Below are 13,992 nucleotides of genomic sequence, written 5' to 3'. Positions count from 1 at the left end.
ATATAGTTTACTTTAGAGTTACGGGGTGTGTTATCTTAAGTTACAAAGATATCTAATTCAAAAAGCCTGAATGCTCTCTACCACACCTCATTTAGCTAACTGAATTAACATAGTTTACCCCCTTCCTGAAGCCTGCCTCGATCTCCTCTCCAGGTTACGTGAAGTGCCTCTCTTCTGTGATCCCATAATACTCTGTGCATTAATTACCATGTTCACAAATGTGCTTATCCAGTTCTGTGTCTGCTTGTCCTATAGCACTGCATCCCTTCAAGGCAGGGACCCTAGCTTATCTTTGTATCCCAAGCACCTGCTAAGGTGCCTGGCATCTAGCAAGCACTAAATAAACTCTGTTGAACAAATGAATTAACAGCTCAAAGAGTACTTACTGCATATTATTGTTTTAATCTTCCTCTTCCATCTTTGGAGATAAGCATTTGGGTCTCTATAAATCAGAAGGCAGGAAAATAGAGTAATAAGTAATAAGTAAATGTTAGGATACTAAGATTGAGGATAGATGCTAATTGCACCTCATTTTTTGTTAAACGTTTATTTGTTTTTGAGAGGGAAGGAGTGCCTGCAAGCAGCGGAGGGGCAGAGAGGGGGGGACAGAGGATCTGAAGCGGGCTCTGTGCTGACAGCAGCTAGCCCAATGGGGTCTTCAACTCATGAACCACAAGATCATGACCTGAGCCGAAGTCAGATGCTTAATCAAGTCACCCAGGTGCCCCTGCATCTCATTTTTATAACTTGTAATGGGGAAGATAGGGCTGGGGGGTAGGGCTAGAGGGGATCTCAAATTTAGACAAACCCATACAGTTTTAGCAGTTAGCAGTTTCCAGCTAGGCCAAGGTTATTCCTTGTTGGATACAGTGAACTATGGCAGGCCAAATAAGAAGTTATCACAGAAAACTGCAAGAATGTCTGCCCAAAGCTTGCTTCCAACAGACATTTGAAACAACTCTAATGTAAAAAAATACAAAATGCAGACGAGGCTGTTAAGTCTTTGGCTGAAAGATATTAATTCCTCCCCCAGTGCAGTGAGTCCTAAATTCAAGCTATGTGAATTCTGTTGTTTCTCCTTCTCGAAAAGGGCCAGGTTCCGAAAAGGAGGAGAAACAGGTAAACCAAAATGTCTGGCGAGGTCAACCATACTATGGATCATACATATTTAGAAACCTTTTTTCTACAAGGGTGCTTAAAATAAAGGAGAGAGGAATTCAGGAAAAGAAGAGCCCAGGTTTGTGAAGTCTGGATGACAAGCTGGGACACTGAGTTCCCAGCCCCCCAACCCGTGCACTTCTGGTAGCCCCTAAACGCCTGTGCACCGTTTTCCCCACTCTTACTTAGGGCTAGTGAAACCTTATTTAATTTGAAAGGATGTTACATGATAGGCACAGAGCAAGACCAGAGGTGGAGGGCAGAGAGGTGATGTTGTATTTGTCAGTGTGTGGAGAAGGCCAAGCTGGTCTTGAGTTGCTTAAGTACTTCTGCCCCAGCCAGAATTTTCTGTCTGAATGTGGTCTGCAGGTGGGGAAAGGAGTGGCTTCAGCTGTGGGCTGCATTCATTAATGCAGAGAAAACAGTCCTGAAGCTAACTGACACCAATAGAATCTCTAGAACCGGAATGTTTCACTGGTGAATGAGGAAGATATATCATACCTTTTCTTAATGAGATGCCTGTTCTCTCACCAAAGAATGGTACACACAGGGAGGGGGAAGCTTATCAGTAACACTTTTTGTAAAACAATGATCTGAATTCAAAAAAAGATCACTCTTTTAGGTCTGGAGCTCAAGCACCACATCAACAGACCCAATTCAGCTGCTGTACTGAAAGTGTCGCAAACCTTCAGAACCACTGTTTTAGCATACCTACGATGTCTGGGAGCAAAAAAGACAGATGACAGCAAGTGTGGGTGAGGATATGGAGAAATTGGAACCGGCATACATGGCTGGTGAGCATGTTAAATGGTGCAGCTGCTCTGGAAAACAGTCTGACAGTCCCTCTGAAGGTTAAACATAGAATTACCATATGACCCAGCAATTCCCTCTCCTAGGTATGTATCCAAGAGAAACAAAAACATGTCCACACAAAAACTCGCTCATGAATGTTCATGGCAGCCTTATTTGTAATTGTCAAAAAGTGGAAACACTCCTAATGCCCGTCAACTGCTGAGCGGATACGTGGATAAATAAAATGTGGTAGACCTATACAGCTGAGTATTATTGGCAGTAGAGGAAAATGAAGGATTGATGCATTCTGGGACATGGGGGAACCTTGGAAACATCAGGCTAAGTAAAAAACAAACAAACAAACAAACCAGTGACCAAAGGCCACATATTGTATGATTCTATTCATAGGAAATGTCCAGAATACAAACATTTATAAAGATGGAGAGCGGATTAGTGATAACCAAGGGTTGGCAGTTTGGGGGGGCAGTGGACTGTTAATGGTTATGGGGCTGCCTTTAGGAGGACAAAAGTGTTCTAAAACCGTTTATAGTAACAGTTGCATAACCCTGGGAATATACCAAAAATCACTGAATTTTATGTGAGTTATAGCTCCATAAAGCTTTTTTTTTTCCAAAAAGGAATAAATGTTTTATGAGTGGTTTTGGTTACCCAAACATAGAAGGGGATGACAGAACACTGTCATCTATGATAGGAGGTACATATCACATGCTTAAAGTGTATTCGTGCTGCAAAATAATGGGAAGAGAGCACTTTTCCAGGGGTAACTTGGGAAGTTTTTCTTGACAGCCTGGGGTGACTGCACTAAGTCAGCTGAGCACCAAGGTTAGGTCAGAGTGCAGACTGCCAGGCCTGTGGCCTTATCTGATGCATGGGCATTTCCTTTGGCCAACACAGTGTTTGTAAAACTTGGATTTTTTTTCCACATTAAAGCACCCAGATGTTTGGGTTCTTTTGAAAAACCAGAGATCTGACAAGCTTGCACCCACATTTCAACGGGGTGACAATCTTGCAGCATGAAGAGTGGCTGCCTCTCTCAAAGGGAGTGGATGTCCTATAGTTGGCCTTGGTCCCCACCACGACCTAAGCTTTCTACCTGACTTAACATACACTCAGGGCCACCAGCTAGGCTTGTGAGCCCAGAGTTGGGTTCTTATTAATTCCTGGCTACGATGTGCGATTCTGAAACTTTCTTGATAGGAGATTCCTTTCATAGGAAACACTTATTATCATCAGGAAGAACACAGAGAGTAGGGAACCAAAGTGGAGGGATCCCTCAGGTGAGAAACAGAACCACTTTTGGTGATGTCACAGGTCATATGTACTCTTGATGAGGAATAAGGAGTCTGGCCATGCTGCAGATGATGTCTCAGAGCCCAGATAAAGGACTAGAAAATAAACTTAATTTATTACGTGTCTCCTATGTGCTGAGCACTATACACAGATTATTTCATTCAATCCTCCAGGCCTACAGGCCAGGATGTGTATTGCTTTTTTTACACATAATGACAAGGAGGCTCAGAGAGATCCCTTGTCTAAGGTCACACAGCTAGCCAGAGAGCAACAGTACTGACCCAGTTCTGACCCTAAAGTTAAAGTTTTCTCCACTAAGCCACATGACCTTCTAGTTATTAGCCTAGCTAAGAAAAAAAATGTAGGGGCACCGGGGTGGTTCAGTCAGTTGAGCCTCTGACTTCGGCTCAGGTCATGATCTCACGGTTTGGTTTGTGCTGGGCTCTGTGCTGACAGCTCAGAGCCTGGAGCCTGCTTCAGATTCTGTGTCTCCCTCGCTCTCTGCCCCTCCCCCTCTTGTGCTCTATCTATCTGTCTCTCTCTCTCTCAAAAATAAACATTAAAAATGTAAAATCATTGGGAGGGCACTTGTTGGGATGAGTACTGGGTATTATATGGAAACCAACTTGACAATAAACTAAGAAAAATAAATAAATAAATAAAATTGGTACATGCTATTACATGTAAAAACATCATATTTTCCCACCTAAGTATACCTCATCATATCCTCATGGGAATCTTGACTTGCATTTACATCCTTGGCTTTCAAGGTTTTACGACAGGACCATACAATATGTGTATGTAGGATCTGAGAAAAAGTTTCACAGAACAACACCTGCCTTACTGTGATTGAGTCTGATTTTTTCCTCGAAATCCTAAATTTACTTTGTAGCCCACCAATGGGCCCCTCGGTTTGCAAAACACTGCCTTAGAGTCTGAGTACAGAAGCCCTGGTTCCCAAAAAGGGGAGCCTGAGCCCTAAGAGACAAGCTTGGGGGCTGCCGCCAGGACCCCCCGTCTGCAGCCAGGGTTCTGCAGAACAGCAAAGGAGTTTGGCACCCAGACCCTGGGACTGCCCCGAGCCCGAGCCGGGTAAAGACCTGAAGACAGGAAAGAGGAGCGCTTTGCTCTGCCAGGGAGACCCAGGACAAAACCCAGTGCTCCAGGCCAGAGGCCTCTGGGAAGTGCAGAGAGGTGGGCTGCCAATCCCCAAGGCCTAGGAGGGCCATCCTGGCAGCCCTGAAAAATATCCTACTGGAGTGAGACTCCCCACCTTGCATGTGCCGCTAATGAAAGTCGGAGGCTGGAAGCTTGGACCCTCTGCCAATCAGGCCCAGCCTGGTTGGGAAGTTGGCCTCATCTCCCAAAGTACCAGGCCTTTTGGCTTCAAAAGCACTGAGCACCCGAATGGCTTGGGGACTAAATAGAAGCTGATTGGTGACCCATCCCTGTTCCTGATGAAGAAGTTAATAATAATAATAAAATCAACAACAAAAAGGGGTGTATACTTTTTCTGAAAGGTTGCTGTTGATCCTTGTTCTAAGGTTTTCTTTTGACTTCCAAGAATGGGAATAAGGAAGGAGGAAGGAGATAGCACAATTTAATATATTCTAACATAAGTACTAACAGCAAATGGATACTACATTTGGAAGCAGAACTCTGATTTGGAAACGTTTGCGGCATTTGACTGGCAATTTTGCTTCTAGGAAATATTTAGAAAATAATCAGAAGGAAGTAAAAAGCACACAAGGTTTGATTAAGAATATTAACTGCAGCATTATTTGCAATGTGGAAACAAACTACATATCCAATAACGGGGCTTGGTTAAATAAATTCTGGTCCATCCTTATGACAGATTACCATGATGCAACTATCAAATTGTTATGAATACTAAATTTAATGACATGTAAAAATATTCATAATATCTCATGAAGGATCCCTGGTTTGAAAAAAAGTATATATGTAAATCCGAAAAAGAGGGGCACCTGGGTGGCTCAGTCGGTTAAGCGTCCGACTTTGGCTCAGGTCATGATCTCAGGGTTCGTGGGTTCGAGCCCTATGTTGGGCTCTGTGCTGACAGCAAGCTCAGAGCCTGGAGCCTGTTTCAGATTCTGTGTCTCCCCCTTTCTCTGTCCCTCCCCTTCTCGTGCTCTATCTCTCTCTCAAAACCAAATAAACTTTAAAAAAAATTTTTTTAATGTTAATAGTGTTTATTACTGGCAAAAGATTTTCTTCTTTTTCTCCCTATACTCTGCAGTATTTCCTCAGTTTTCTACAATCAATTCATATTACTTCTGTAGTTAGAAATAAAAGCCCCCAGGGGCACCTGGGTGCTTAGTCTGTTGAGCATCTGACTTCGGCTCAGGCCATGATCTAGGGTTCCTGAGTTTGAGCCCTGAATCTGACTCTCTGCTGTCAGCTCAGAGCCTGCCTCAGATCCCTCTCCCCCTCTCTGTCTTCCCCTCCCCTGCTTGCTTGCACTCTCTCAAAAATAAACAGTTAAAAAAAAAAGAAATAAAAAGCCCTAACTTTTTAAGACAAGAAACTTGCTAAGAAAAGATGCAAAGATTCAGATCAATATATATAGTATAACACTATACTATATATATACATAAATCATGCATATTTATCATAGCCTTGAAGCAAAGGCATCTCCATTGTTTTCAAAAGATGACCGTCCTGATAACACAAATCAGAATTAAGTAACTGTTGGGAAGAAAAGTATCAGTGTCTCTTTGAATCAACTTTTACCTCTCATCTCTATGGATGCGTCTTCTTTAACGGATACTCCTTCTTTCTCCGTATTCAGTCTCCAGTTGTCTTTTGGCTTCTCTGCTCTCTTAGAGGCCTAGGCAACCCATTCCACATTGAGTCTTAACCTCCATCTCTATGTAAATAACCCTAAACTCCCCTTTCAGCCCTAGTCTCTCCCCTGGACCACACCACTTAAACCAGCTTCTCAAGCTCACCTGCCTGCTCTGTGGAAGATGCCTCTTTCCGATTTCCCCATTCACTTGGGCTTCCCATGCTGGCTCCCATTCTAGGAGTCTGTGATTCCCCCTTCTAGCTCTTTCCTCACATTAAATTCTAAAATACTTTGAATCATTTCCTTTTTTTTTTTTTTTCATTTTTATTGGCCCCAACTCTAGTTCTGGCATTTATTATTTTGTGGTTCAGAACAGAAACTTTGGAATCAGTCACCCATAGGTTAAATCCTGCCCTGGCACTAACTAGCTGTGTCACCTTGGGCCACGTGAATTAACCTCTCTGAGCCCCAACTGCTCCTGTAAAATGGATAATACTCACCTTTTCAAAGGGGACTTGTGAATTTAAACTAGCTCATACACATAAGAGCTGAACTTGGCATGTAAATTGCTGCTTAGAACACTGCAGATGATCAACAGATATTGCCTGTTTATTTTAGATTATTTTAAGAACCAGGATTATCAATACTTTCCTAATGCATAAAACTCAATTGCTTAAAAACTTTCCATTTAATTACAACATTTTCTTCCAAATTAACTATTAGTCCTCTCCTGGCCTTCAGGGCCCTCCTGAGAAGGCATATTGCTCTCTCCTTTCCCTCCCACTGCTCTATTTTCCAATCGACCTGGACCTTGTACTTTCCTACCTTCGAACTTCTGGTCACGTGGTTTCTTCTGCTGGTAGTGTCCTTCCCCCACCGCCACCTAAAATCCAACCTGTCCTTTAAAAGCTTCCTTTTATAATTCTGAACTTGGCGAGCTTTCTTTCATTTTTCAAACTCTGCCTTTCCAATGGTCCTACAGTGTTGTGCATAGAACAATAGATTATATATGTTGTAACCTATATAAATATATTATATATTAGCCTCCCTTCCTCATTTCTATTTCTCCAGCACTTGGTTCATCATGGGCACCCAATACATGTTAGCTGATATAAAGGTGATGCCTGGCTTTCTGCCCACACCTGCCACGTTGTTGGTGATCAATTTTAAGAAACGATATCTACAATTCCCTTCAAAGATTAAACTACACTCTACTGTGCTGACTTTAGGGACATGGAGCAAAATGTATTGCCCTGGTGTCATTTTTGTTGGTCAAATCAGTTGACATTGGCAACTTCATGTTCAATTTCTATTTAGGGTGGCCCCTATCCTTATGATTCTGGGCAATGTTTTTTTGAACTGCTGTTTTAACAGACTTTCTTTTCTGCTTTTCACAGTGTGAGGTGTTGCTATAGTTCATAAGGTCAAAAATATATTCATGTTTTAATTCATGGACCTTATTAAAAATCTTTAAGGCTAAAACATCACCTTTCTAACTGGTTGCATTTGTGCAACAACAAAGATGCTTTCTGAGATTAACACACATGTGTTTTTTCTGCATATTTCCAGATATCACAAAAGTTCATAAACTCCCCAAAAGTGTTATCATTGTTCTTGTGGAGAAAATTACTTAGGCACCAAAGTGTATGCTCGCTGAATTCAAGGGATTCCATCTAGATTTTAGATCTGGAGGGGAAAAAACCCAATGGTTTAGATTTGCATGAAATACTCCAGATTTAACAGCAGCAGTGGCCTCCCTGGGTGAGGCTGGGGGGTGGGAGAAAGAGAGAAGCTGATCTGAGTCCCACCTGCAAGGCCCCAGGAAGGACCTAGTCTCCAGTATTTTGGTCACTCCTACCCATTGGTGCATTCCTAGTACCGTCACTTTCTCCCTCCCTCTCAAGCCCTCCCTCCCTCTCCCTCCACCCCCCTTCCTGCTTCTCTCCTTCCCCACCCCCGCTCCTTTCCCAACAATGGTTGCTGTTTCACAAACAGTGCTTAAAGCACCTAGTTCCTGGGATTTATACTTGCCAAGTGGCTTTGGGGAACAAGCTTTTCTCAAGCCTAGGCATCAAAAGGCACTTATTCCAACACTTCAGGGAGAAATAGTAACTAAGGAAATTAATAATCTCATCCTACACAGAAGAATAGATTTTTGAGATGCTACCTCTATGGTTTCCAGCCTCTCTTTTTAAAGAGGTATAATAGTAGTCTCTCCAGTCTTTTTCCTATTGTGTTTTCTTACCTCACCTAAAGACATGTAAACTTTCTGCAGGTAGAAAGCATATCCTGACCTAAGTGGCACATGGTGGCACAATGTCGTCACAGGCTGTATGTTAACTAATGACAGAAGACTCAAAAAGCATTTTATGTAGCTATTAAATTTTTCAATGGCTGAAACCAAACTTCGTATCTTTCCCAAAGGGTTTTTAAAAAATTATCATCAATGGAGCAAAATAATACAAATGAGATCAGAAGAGGAACTTCTAGAACAACAGAAGCAGAGAATGCCAAGAAGGGCAAGGGGAAGGCTGTAGAAGTAGAAGCCAGTGCCAAAGAGTGTTCCACTCAAAAATGTTCCCTAAATCGGTCCAAATCTAAGAAAGGTGGCCTGAGGGAGTCCTATGAACCCTAAATGTGAGGGTGAGATGCTATCTGCCTAAAGGAAAGGTAATAAGAAAGAATTTACATGCATATCTCCAAAAGCTGAAAGATTTGGAGTGGACCCAAGGCAGAAGACCTGCATTTTTCTAAGATGAGATGCCAATCACATCATAGCTTCAAACTGTTAAGATTCAAGGACAAAGAGTGGTGGGGCAAAGTCAGTCTATGAAGAAAATGGGTACTGTGCTGCCCATTCGCCTGATATTCCAGCTCGATTCCAGTATTCTTAGTCTCAAGTGTGCTACCATACACGCACGATTGTCACAAGCCACAGGTTAACATGCAACTGAGAAAGAACTGACATCAGACACGTGAAGGAACTCTTTCAGGTAAAACTTCCGCTCACTTAGAAAAATTCTTAAATTTAATTTGGATCCCTCCCCCTGCCTCTCTCTCCACTAAGAAATTAAAAGCAACAACAACAACAGCAACTCAGTTATCAGCAAGATGGTAAAAGTAAGAGCATCATGGAGTGTCCTTTATCAGAGTGAGAAGGCAGTGTCGTTTGGAATGTAAGTGCCCATGGATGGGGGTTGTGGGGGCAGAAATTAATATTTATTGGGCATTTACCATCTGCTGGGCACCATGCATGCTTTATTTCATTAAACTCTTACAGCAAGTCCTTGGAGTTGGTGTTACTTTCTTTGTTTTACAGAGGAGGGAATTAAGACCAACTCAGTTGGTCTCTCTGGCTCCAATGCCATGACGCCATGGATATCTCCTATTCTCTGCTTTGGCACTAAAATCCAGCAATCACAAAGAGATACGTTCCAAAGTTAGTAAGATGACAGCCATAGTAGAAGTTGTGCAGCACTGCCTCTTTCTCGGATCTCTGTGGGAAGTGAGGAAACCTATGTTCTTTACCAGTTATCGAGGAGAGATCATAATGGCACAGATGACAGGTCAGAGAATCTAGCCAAGGGGTAGCACCCAACACGCTTTGCCCAAAGGTAAGTGGGCCAGGTAGGCACAGAAAACCCACTTCATTCTTAGAATAGTTTTTCATCATTCTGGGTCCACCAGGACTTAGGAACTTGGTACTGCTTTAGGGTAGCCATGAGACTCGGAACTTTACTTGCCTCTATAGTCACCATTAATACCCTCTGGTGGTGCTTTCCAGCTTAGCTGCCCTGTCCCCAACCCGATTATTTCATCACTGATTCCTCCCTTTCCCTAACTCCCAACAATCACCAAGCCATCAAGGCCTGTGGATTCTGCCCCTTTCATTTATGCCTCTGATCTACCCACTTCCCTTCCTTTCAAAGGCCACCCCTCTTAGCCAGAGCCACCGTTTCTTGTCTGGTCTACTCGAACAATTTCTAACTATCTAGTGTCCCTAGGCCTTGGCCTTAGAAAACTCCAGGTAGCTTTTCTTCTAAAGTAAATATGATATGATCACAATATTTCTCTACTTAAAAAATCCCTCCAGGACTTCTCATGGTCTTCAAGAGAATGTTGAAACTCCTTAGCAGAGCCTCCTAGGCCTTTCCTGGTCAGCATCTGCTTCTCTCTCCAGCCCCATGCTCCAAGTGCCCACCATCTTGAACCACTCGGAGGTCCTGGGACGTACATGCTTTCTCAGCTACTTGCAAGTCCTTCAGTTAGGATCATCCTCTACCTATCCAACTCCTGCTGGTCTTTCAGCTTAGAGGTCATCACTCCCAGAAACCTCCCTTGACTACCCCTATCTGAGCCCGTCCTGGGCATGGCACTCCCTTCAAAGCCACTATTCCTCTCTGTGCCCCTTTCTATGATGGCATACTTACCTAGGCCTGCAACTGCCCAGACTTCTAGTCTGCAGGTCCTTCTCGGCCAGGGCCTTTCCCCCCAATACTTAGCCTAGAGCCTGGTCTGTAGGAGCCACTCAATTTACTAGTGAACACTTATATACAATAGAGTGGAAGTCATGAAGAGATGGGAGTCTAATTATGACTTTGCCTCCAACCACTGTATAACCTGATACTAAAATCCATGGTAAAACGAAATGCTGTTTTCCCATCCTTTGAGAATGATCTTCACCTCGTTCGTCACTCACTGTCCCCCACCAGCTGCTACTCTCTCCCAGGAATCAGGATGAGTATGAGAGTTCATTGTTTTGATTTTTTTTTCAGCATTAAAAAAAAAAAAAACGACATGCAAGTTGCATGACTCAGTGCAATCTTCAATTCTGTAGATGATTCTTCTTCGAGGTGACAAAGAACCAGGGGGAGAAATGGCCAGAAGATCTCTCAAAGCTCTGTGAATGTGCAAAAAAGTGGGAGCTAGGTATTCATGTGGCAAAGAGTAGAGTATTTGGGCGAAAAGACCTGTACTTAGAAGACGATGGACTGTGAACTCCTATTTATAAGACAGGAAAGGCATCCTGGGAGACATTGTGGGCAGCCCCCAAAAGGCACCAACTCAGTGTGCTGCCATCACATCACAAAGCCACCAGACTGGAGTGTCATGAAGAAACAAATGGGAGACACCGTTATCCTGCCTGGAGTGCATACTCCTTTCTTCAGAGCCAGGGCATTGCTAGAGATGGGTGGCAAAGACAGTGGAGCACCTTGAGACTTGCTAAGGTAAAGGAGATTTACAAAGAGGAAAAAAAGGCGGTAGATCTGCAATCAGTGAAGCTGAAGAAAAAGGGGTATGAGGAAGCTAATTCAGTCATGAAGAGACTGAATGGAGGGGGAGACCTGTAAGTTGAGAAACAGCATTGCTCCTCAAAGCTTGACCTAAGTAATTTAGGGACAATTGTAGGGGAAACACTGTCTTTACTAGCATTTTAGACGTCCATTTACTTGTCCATTTACTCTCCTGTTAAGTAGCAGTGTAGACTCCTGGAATTTTTTTTTTTTTTTTTAAGTTTATTTATTTATTTCTGAGAGAAAGAGAGAGGGCATGAGCAGGGGAGGGGCAGAGAGAGACAGGGAGAGAGAGGACCCCAGGCAGGCTCTGCACTGTCAGTGTGGAGCCCCATGGAAGGGGGGGTCTCGAACTTACAAACCATGTCATGACATGGGCCCAAATCAAGTGTCAGACGCTTAACCAACTGAGCCACCCAGGGGCCCCAAGACTCATGGAATTTTAGAACACGGTTATAGTCAAATCCAGCTGCCCCCTCAAGCCCCTGTCCATGTTTCAGATTAAGGAAGTAGGCTCAGGGAACCCGGAACTGACCTTATGGGGGCCACCCATCAGCAACAGATTAAACCCAGGCCTTCTCACTCCTTGTCTAATTAATGCTCCTTCCTTTAGATTATTTAATATAAAGACACTGTGACAGATGACTGAGACCCCAAATAGAAAATCTGGAGACAAGGCCAAGCCAGGAGAAGGAAAGCCAAGGTGTTGTGTCTGGTAACCCTGAAAGTTTGAGGCTGACATGGGAATGAGTAACAATATGTGCTCACCACACAGCCCTTCATGCCACCGTCTGAGGCAGGAGACTGGCCTGGACCACGTGCAGCTCTAAACTGACTTGAGTTTCTTACTCCGAGCACTTATTCCCTGAACTCCAGCAATCCGGCCTGTCTACTGGGGCAGAGCGGAGGCTGGTGCACTGTGCTGCATTCCCTTCAAGGTTGGATGTCCAAGCCAACTGCAGCCACTCGAGGAATGCCGAAGCCAATGGAATTCTACCAACACTTGCGGGGTGGGGAGGGCAGACAGCTGCCAGTGGCGGTGGTATGGAGGATGGGAGGGCCGTCCATCCCGAAAATTCTGCTGGGAGTCTGGTAGTCAGAATGCTTAGTACCTGGGGAGACTGGGAAATATCTTAAGTATTCCAGTCCTCCCCTCTTGGCACTCCAGAAGCAAGAGAAACTAAAGCAGAGGAACCTGTTGGACGGGACCGTCAAGGCCATTCTGGTGACTGGAAGTCTCCACTTGCTAGAAGAGGCCTGAAGAGAAGGGAGGCAGAGAGGTGAGCCTGGGCTGGAGAGACCTGAGTGAACAGAATGCCAGTTGCCAGAATCTCCAGGGAAGAGCTGGGAAAGGCTCCCTGAGAACTTGAGCTTTGCGTTCTGGGCTGGGGCGGCGCACACAAATGCCTCAACAACATAATCATGGGTAGGAAAGGGGGCTGCTCAGACAGACACACGCGGCTGCAGAGGTGTACAGCCAAGGGATCAAATTCCAAAAGTCTGGCCCTGGAGGGGAACAGAGCTCAGTTTCCTTCATGCTGGTCCCCTTTCCTCTGGCTCCCTTTATTTTCATGAAAAGATGGCTGCAGGGGGAGGAAGGAGGGCTAGGACAATCACAGTAGGGAGAGATGGGGGCCTGGGGCTAGAAGAACAGAGATCAGAGCAGGTGAGTGGGGAGGGTGCCTGTGCCTGGTTTGGGGAGAAGGCTTGGTGTCCTTCCCTCCAACACCTTGCAAAATGAGGAAGTGGCTGTTTTCAACTGCCAACAACATCTGTTCCCTGGTGGCCAGGGCTTGAGTTCTGTGCTCTGGAGAGTTTTGCACTGAGCACTGTGCCTGGTGTCTTTATCTACCAGGAGTGTGATGAAGCATTTAGCACAGAGCAGACCACAGGAGATGGCTTCGTTGGACACACTTCTGGAAGTGGGTGGCCAAATAGGATGCTCTTAACCACATTTTCCTCAGGAAGGGGCTGGGACTCATTTATATGTATGCAGAAATGTGCAGGAAAGCAAAGTATTGGAAATGAATTCTGACTCGGTGATTCTGACCCATCTATACATAAACTTCACATAACTCAGCATCGAAGACATACAGTATTTATCCTTTCATTGCAAGGAAGAGGCAAAATGACTCCCCCACTCCCACCCCCCCTTACCACTCTCCCTTCCCTTTCAGAAAGCTTCCATATCTCATTTATTTTACAGTCTAAAAAAGGTTGCATCACATTTGGTATTCCATAAAAGGGAAAAGGAAAAAAATATTAAAAAGCAAGAAAAACAGGACTGCTTGCTTAGAAAATAAGATGTATGAACCCTTAAGAATGGGAAAACACCAGCCTACTATGGCAGAGAGAAGACATTTTGCCAAATTTAGAACCCACTTGAAAATCACGGGTTCTAAGTTTAGAACTGAACTAAAAAACTTGGGCTCACATTGCATTTGGCATTGGTTTAAAAAAAATCTAAGATACTAATTAAAGGGGAAAAATTTATACTCTTAGTAGTTCTAAAAGCTGGGAATTATTTTCAAACAAAGTCTTTATTGGCTCAATGGAGGGGCCTGCATTTAGAAAAAAACATTTTTTTCCTAATTAAATTTTCCTTACAAAATAATGATTTAAAACTAAGGT

At 43.9% G+C, this 13,992-nt stretch overlaps 1 long non-coding RNA gene across 1 annotated transcript in view; it reads right to left on the bottom strand.

Annotated features, from left to right (window-relative positions):
• Window positions 1-386: 386 nt before the first annotated feature.
• Window positions 387-13,992, bottom strand: part of LOC144216090 (uncharacterized) — a 122,845-nt gene continuing 109,239 nt past the window's right edge. The window contains exon 2 of the long non-coding RNA XR_013330560.1: window positions 387-442. This is a non-coding gene — a long non-coding RNA (uncharacterized LOC144216090). The remainder of the gene's footprint in view (window positions 443-13,992) is intronic.

The sequence above is a fragment of the Crocuta crocuta genome, unplaced genomic scaffold (genome assembly GCF_008692635.1).
Source record: "Crocuta crocuta isolate KB4526 unplaced genomic scaffold, BGI_CrCroc_1.0 scaffold258, whole genome shotgun sequence".
In the NCBI taxonomy this organism is placed as follows: domain Eukaryota; kingdom Metazoa; phylum Chordata; class Mammalia; order Carnivora; family Hyaenidae; genus Crocuta; species Crocuta crocuta.
Note: the sequence above shows the minus strand (reverse complement) of the source record. Positions and strands in the feature narration are given on the sequence as shown.